Source organism: Pediculus humanus, genomic scaffold (genome assembly GCF_000006295.1).
Source record: "Pediculus humanus corporis 1103172108290 genomic scaffold, whole genome shotgun sequence".
NCBI classification, from domain to species: Eukaryota; Metazoa; Arthropoda; class Insecta; order Psocodea; family Pediculidae; genus Pediculus; species Pediculus humanus.
The window spans coordinates 884,999-893,076 of NW_002987859.1; positions in this window are offsets into that span (position 1 = coordinate 884,999).

The following is an 8,078-nucleotide window of genomic DNA, read 5'->3' on the forward strand; positions in this document are numbered from 1 at the left end:
AAATATATATTATTATTATTATTATTATTATTATTATTATTATTATTATCTAAAACAAAAATATTAGAAAAAAAATCTACCTAATCAACTCTCACTAAAAATATTTTTTCTACGAAAAGAAAAGAAAATAAAATAAAAAATTTAATTAGAAAAAGTAGGGAGCAAAAAAAAAAAAAAAAAAAATTTTCATTTATTTATTTATTTTCGGGTAAAAATAATTTAGATTAGGGTAATGTGATAAGAGATATCAACGAAAAACATGATTTTTTTTTTTTTTAATTAATAATTACACGGTTAAATTATTCTTATCAAATTATTCTTTGAATGGTTACGTGAGAGAGAATATTTTTATATCTCGAAAGATATAGAAGAAATGAAGAAGGAGAAAAAAAATCGGTCGAAGTTTTCAAAGATACGAAGAAGAACCGTAAGAAAATAATCAAATCTAGCAGACGATAATAGTTTAGTAACAAAAATACAAACAACGAACAATTTAAGAGAAAGGGTCAAAGAATACGAAATTTTCGTCGGACCGTATAATTTGTAAACATAAAATTAATGAAGGCCCTCGAACGGATGGATGGATGGATGCGAGTAGGACAAGACCGAATGGAATTAATACAATCGGACGGATATCGATTAGAAAAGTTCGTCGAAGCCAAAAAAAAAAAAATAATAAAAAATCCTGGATCGAATTACAACGTTGAGGAAAAATCAGGAAGGAAGGAAGGAAGGAAGGAAGGGAGAAAAACAAAAAGAAGAAAAAGTTATAAAAATAACGTGTAAATAGAATATGAGTTACACACCGTCAGACGTACGAAAGCGTTCGTTTTTCAAATCATTCACTAATGACACGTCATTTTCTCTCTCTCTCTTTCGGCGTGGCAAACTCATCTGTTTATGTATTTATGATAACATAAGTTTGTTTGAATATCATCACACATGTTCCTCCTTTATTTAACCTTTAACCTATGTTTATTTATTTATTTAAAAAAAAAAAAAATATTTTGCGTTATGATTACCGTTAAATAAGCGAATTATTAATTTTTGCGACACGATGATGATGATGATGATGATGTTCTCGATTGTTCGATCGTTTTAATGGAGAAATCGTTCGGTTTTTTTTTTTTTTGTCGGTATCTCAACGGTATCAAAATTTAAAAAAAATAAAAATAAAAACTCATTTTCGTGTTTCCGTTTCCGGTCGGCGAATAATAAAAATATAAGAAAAAAGTATTTTACCGCTTATTTCTCTCTCTCTCTCTCTCTCTCTCTCCCTCTCTCTCTCCCTCTCTCTCTCCCTCTCTCTCTCCCTCTCTCTCTCTCTCTCTCTCTATCTATCTATCTCTGTCTTTTTTCTCTTTTCAAGAATCCTATTCCAATATTTAATCAATTAATTTTCTATTATTTGACTACGTCACGATCGAATGTATATTTTGGCAGCGTTCGTAATTTTTTTATTATAAAAATTTGTAATTTATATCTATTCGTTCGTTCGTTGGTTTGTTTTTTCGGGGGGGGGGGGAAGGGATTTTCCTGGATCGCGGTAAAACTTACGTGTAAATTATTTTAAATCATATAAAAAATCAGGTTCGAATTCTCGCGTGCCAATAATCAACCGAGAGAGAAAGAGAGAGAGAGAGGAAGTTCATTTATTATTTATTAGTGTTATTATTATTATTTTATTGATTCAGAGTTTGTTAACCTCCATTGAGAGAGAGAGAGAGAGAGAGATAAAAAAGGGAATTATTTATTTCAAAGGATTTAGGTAGAGAGGGGGGAGAGACGAAAAAAAGGTTTAGTCACGAAATAAGTCCAGGTTTTTTAAACGAACGTATTTACATAAAAGTGTAATACTAATAATGATACAAATTCTCACACATTTAGTTACATGAATGGTTGTCAATTAATTATCATTATTATTATTTAACATTGACACGTGATTTTTTATAAAAAAAAAAAAAGAAGCTAATTTAATTAATTTTTCTGTAATGAAAAAAGTTTTGATTCATTTTTTTTTTTTTTTTTAAATTATTGCCACGATTTTTTTTTTTGCTGTCCGCCACGTTTTTGTTTGTTTACGTAAACGAAAGAGTGGCGATTTAGGTTCAAGGTTCAGGTTTAAGGTCGATTTTTTTTCTTTTTTTTGTTATTTAAAAAAAAATATCTAGAGCTCGTATAAAATATAATAACACGCCTTATAAATAATATATATATTTATTTTATAATAATAATAATGATATTGATGATAATAATAATAATAATAATTATTATTATTATTATTATTATTCTTTTTATTCAAAACGTTTTAATTTTTACGGTGCATAGATATATTTTTTTTTTTTTCTCTTGGGAAATTTGTTTCTTTTTTTTTTTTTTTTTCAAATAATTTTTTTTCGGTTTTTAAAGTTGGTAGTAATTATTGTGTTTAAAATAATGATGATGATGATGATAGTAATAATAATAATAATAATAATATTAATAATAATAGCCAATCAGTAAAAAAAAAAAAAAAAAAAAAAAAAAGTACGTGCCGTTTAAAATAATTTATTTCATTCTATAATTACGTGATTTTTTTTTCTTTTTTTCTCTTTTTTTTAAAAAATTATAATTAAAATTTGAAATTTTTTTTTTTTTCATCTTTTGTCGCCATTTTTAAAAAACGTGGTACGAATGAAAAAAAAAAGCAAGAAAAAGAAAAAAAACGTTTTTTTTTTTTTTATTTGCTATTAAAACGAGAAAATTTTTTTTAAAAATGAAATAATTAAACGAGTAAACGGGGTATTTATTATCGTTATTATTATTATTATTATTATTATTATTATTATTATTATTATTATTATCATTATTAATCACATTAATTATCATTAAATGAATTTTAGAATAATAATAATCCTTCGATTGAATATTTTTTTTTTTTTTTTAAATCGTATTTTTACGACATTTTATTTACACGTTTTTTTTTTTTTTTTTTTATTTAAAGAGTTGTAAATTTCAGGTTTTCCTTAAATCCCTCTTTTCCGTTTTTTTTTTTTTTTTTTTTTTTTTCTTAAGCGTTTTCAACTTGAACGTTATTGACATTGATGACATTTTTTTCTTTTCTTTTTAAATCCCCGTTATGTTTTTTTTTTTGTTGTTGTTTCTGATTTGTGTTAACCGTGACGTAATTTTTGTCTTTTGTTTTTCTTTTATTTTTCGTGACGTAGAAAAGTGCGTAAATATTTTCTTTTTTTATTGTTAGCTTTTGTGATTTTCTCATTGATTCAAATCCTTTCGAAAAAGGTAATAGAAAATTGATGTTGTACAATCGTTGTGTAAGAATTTGCGTTCTAACATAGTTTAAAAATTTAAATTTTTACCCGATGCATTTAACGATTGAATGGAAAAATAAATTTTTCACATAATAATAATAATAATAATAATAATAGTAATGACTACGGCAGAAAAAAACACCAGACAGCCAAAGAAGCAGACAAAAGGCTGAAATATAGAAATTTGGAAATTGAAATAACCAGGATGTGGGAAACAGGAAAACAGAAACAATTCCGGTCATCGTGGAAGCAACACTGGGAGCCATGCCACCACATTCAATAAAAGGAAATTTAAAGAAAATTTTGAAGAACCTAAAAGAAGAAGAAACCATCCAGGAAATCGCACTATGTGGGACGGCCCACGTTCTTCGGAAAATATTATAAATAGCACCACCGAAATTCGAGCATTTGTCCCTAAGGAATCGTCGGGTAGAAACCTGGAATAAATGCTTAAAAACCCCGACAAATAAGAGCCTTGTCGTGTTTAAGAATGACCATAATAATAATAATGACAAATATATATTTATTTACAGTAAACGTGTACGATTAAAAAAAAAAAAAAAAAAAAAAAAATTAATTCATTTCAAAAAAAAATATAATTTGCAAAATTTAATTTGACGATTGTGGGGGGAACTTCAAATTAACTTATTTCACTTTTTATATTGTGCACATTGTATTGTATTGTGTATTGTGTATTGTAAGCATTGTCGAAATTGAATTTTATATTATTATTTCGCGGTATTTAAAAAAAAAATGTGACATAACAAAAAAACAAAACAAAAACATTTTGACAAACGGATACTCCGTTTCATTTATTTTTTTGTCGAAATTTATTTGACAACGACGCGTCAGTCAATCATCGGAAATGAATTATTATTATTATTATTATTATTATAATTGGTTGAATCGTTGACATGGCAGTAAATAAATAAACTATTATTTCATTTCGTTTTTAAAGTGAAATCGTTAATAAAATGCAATTTTTTTTTTTCTGATTCGAATTCATTTTGGTTGTTTTACACACCCAAATTTGAATCATGACTAAAAATTACATAAATTATTTCGTTTTTATTGGCAAAATCCGATCGATGACGATCAATTTAACAACCCAGGCTATTGTCAAAAAAATAAAATAAATTTTTTTTTTTTGGTTAAATTGTAAAAATTATGATTACGATTTTTATTATTATTATTATTTAAATTGATTTCGAACATGATTCATTTTTATTTTAAGTAACGAATAGAAACTCTGGCTAATTAATAATAATAATAATAATAATAATAATTTATTAATCGATATTGATTAGAATTTACGAGAAGGCAACAACAACAAAATCGTGATATTAACATATTTACGATTATAATTAATTATTATTATTATCATTATCATTATTTATTTTGTTTTTGATTTCAGATGTTGAGAAATATAGAAAGGAAAGAATTGAAATTGTGGAAATAGTTGGAGAGAGAGAGATATAGGATTGGATTTTTTGCTGTGTATCCGTAAAACTAACTTTTACTTTATCAAGGTAAGGTAATTGAATTTTTATATTTTCTTCCTCGTATTAAATCCAGTTACTATTATGGTGTAAAATCCGGTTAGAATCGTTAAAAAAATTTTTTTACAAAGTTGTACTCATTCATTCAATTAATTGGGAAAGTCTTTCCGTTCGATTTTGGAAAATCAAAATGGAGACTCAAATATATATATATATATTTATAAGAATGAATCACTTTTTGTGCGTGACAATAATCAAACTTTCGATCTCACAGAGAAAAATTATTATTATTATTATTATTACGGTTTGCCTTTTTTTTTTTTGCTTTCCTCCTTATGCACACGCTGCATAAGGAATATTAAGAAAAGTCCTTAAAAGGTCAAATAAAAAAATGGCCTAAAAGTCAAAGTGGAAAAAAAAAGTTTTTATTGTTTTATTAATGAATCAAGAGGACAAACGAACGAACGAACGAACGTATCGAACGTTCGTCTGAGGTCAAGAATGTCAAATTAATGTACTAAAATGACCCCGTGATGGTTTTTTTTTTTTTTTAAACAAAGTTTGGCTAATGTGTGTGTGTGTGTGTGTGTGTGTGTGTGTGTGTGTGTGTCTGTGACACATTTGATCGATTGATTAAATTTATTGATTTTATTAAATAACGTTTGGATGAATTCCGTTTGGATGAAAAAAAAAAAAAAAATTAAAATGGCGAGAGAACGTGAAGTTTTTTATGAAAATTGTGAAAATGTATAAAAATCGAACGTCGTCGATAGGTCGAATCGATAAATACGAAATAAATGACGCATTTCCGTGACTCGAAAATATTTCGAAAAAAATTAAAAGGAAGGAGGGTAAAGGGGAAGAATGAATGATTGGGAATAGATTAAAATCAAAAGGAAAAAAATTATTTAAAAGGAAAAAAGGAAAATTAAAAAAAAAAAAAAAAAAAAGACGTCGTCGTTTCAAAGGATGTTCAAAGAGGAATCGGAAAGATGGGAATGGGGGAAAGGGGAGAGGGAGAGGGGAGGAAAGAAAAACATTTATTTCACATGATATTAACACAACAATACAGTATTGTTGCAATAAAAATAAATCATAAATTGAACATAAAGTTTTCATCGTAGCATTTAACTCAAATTAGAAAAAAAAAATAACCGGACTTTGGGGGGAGGGAGGAGAGGGGAAAGAAGTCGGTTGGCGCTGGCTGACGAGAGGGGAAAAAAGAGAAAAAAAAGTGAAAATGTTTTTTTTTTTTTTTTTTTTTTTTTTTTTTGTATGTATGTTGTCTGCGTTAGAATGTTCAAATCCTTGATGTTCAATTATATGTTTATGTAGGTTAGGAGAGATTTACGAACGTTTCCTTTTTTACATTTTTTTTTTTTTTTTTTTCCAACGTGTTTGGCATTGTTAATGAAACTATTTCCGGTTGACATCAAGTCAATTTGCATAACATTAAATCTTGTTTGTCTGTATCTACTTCGAACGTGCGAAATGTAAAAAAAATAATTTCGAATTCGTTTTTGTTATTTCGAAAAAAAATTCTAGAAGGCGGTGGTGAGATATTAGGTTATACAGGCTCGCCTTCCTTTTAAATGAAAAAATCCATCATAAATTATTTTATGTGGTTCAATTACGTTTGATTATAGGGTTTGTTTACATTCTGATAAAAGATAAGAGCGTCGCTGTTGAAATCATTTAACTTTTTCTTAAAGCTTTACGTTCATTTTAAACTAAAATATTTTAAGCGGAAGTAGTTGTTGTAGTTGTTGTGGCCATTTTCACATAAATATTTTTTAATGTCGTCGTTCAAACGAAATTGTAATTATCACGAAAGAAAATGTTCGATAACCAGCAGTTTCTTAAAGTATCGACAAATGACGTCACAAAAAAAAAATTGATTCCTTTTTTTTTCATTGCCTGCCGCGTGTGCCCTACTGTTCTCTGAACCTTATTTAATTTTCTATTGACACTTTAATCGTGTAACTAACACTTTGTGACGAAAAGATTTATTCTTATCTTGTCTTTTACATTTTATTTTTAATTTAATTTTTTTTATTTTTTAAGAACAACGTTCTCGAATTTTCTTTAAGATGCGTTAAGGAAACATTTTCTTTTTCCCTTTTTTTTTTTTTTTTCAAACGACTTTTTGATTTTAACGTCTGTCTAGACGACATTATGCAAATCTTCATTTTTTTTTTTTTTTTTTTTTTTTTTGCTACATCGTCATGTCATTTACCCAAATATTATTATTCTCATAAATTTATTTCTATAAAATAATTTATTATTATTATTATTTATTTTATACTCGTTGCGTTCTAGAAGTTTCCTTTTTTTTTTTTTTTCGTAATTATTGTAATCGCGTTATAAATATTTATTTCGTTGTTTGGCTTTGTTTTTTGTTTTTTATTTTATTGGTTTGCGTACGAGTTAAACATTGCGTAAAAATAAGATTGTAACAATTGGTCGAGTACATCTTCACGGTTTTTAAAACTTCCTGGAATTTTTTTTTTTTTTTTTTTTTTTTTTATTACAAAAACAAAAAACAAAACAAAACAAAAACACTCGTTTTAAACAAAAGAACATGTTTTGTTAATAAAATTGTTTGTTTGTTTGTTTGTTGTTGTTGTCGAGTTGTAAAAAAAAAAAAAAATTATTTACGTAAAACAATTTTTTTTGGGAAAATTTTGTGTGGCGAAAAAATAATTTATTTAAAAGTTAAAAAATCCTTGGCCGATAAAAACGGTGGGGGAGGGGGGGGGAAATAATGGAGTAAAAAAAACGAATGATGAATGAGGGACCTGCATTAAAAAAAAAATGACGCGCACATCTTCCCCCATATGGGAGAGATATCGCTTTACATGTTTGTTGTGATGTAATAACAACAACAACAACAATAAACATTATTATTATTATTATTTGTTTAAAGTCATTGGGTCAAATCGTTCCCGGTTATTCAATTGCATCATGTTCTTTTTTTTTTTTTTTTTTTTTTCGAGTTAATTTAGAATTAACAAAACAATTTTCCAATTTCCCCCACCCGGATAATTTTTTTTTTTTTTCACGTAAATTTTGTGTATTATTATTATTCTTATTATTATTTAAACGTGGAAGAAGGCGTGTGTGTGTGTCCGCGTGTGCGCGTGTTTAAGCATTACAACCCATTTATTATTATTATTATTATTATTATTATTTTGGATGTAAAACGTTGTAAGGTAAACAAAACGGTTTGTTAAAAGAAAAAAAAATGTTAAACCATAAATTTTATTGA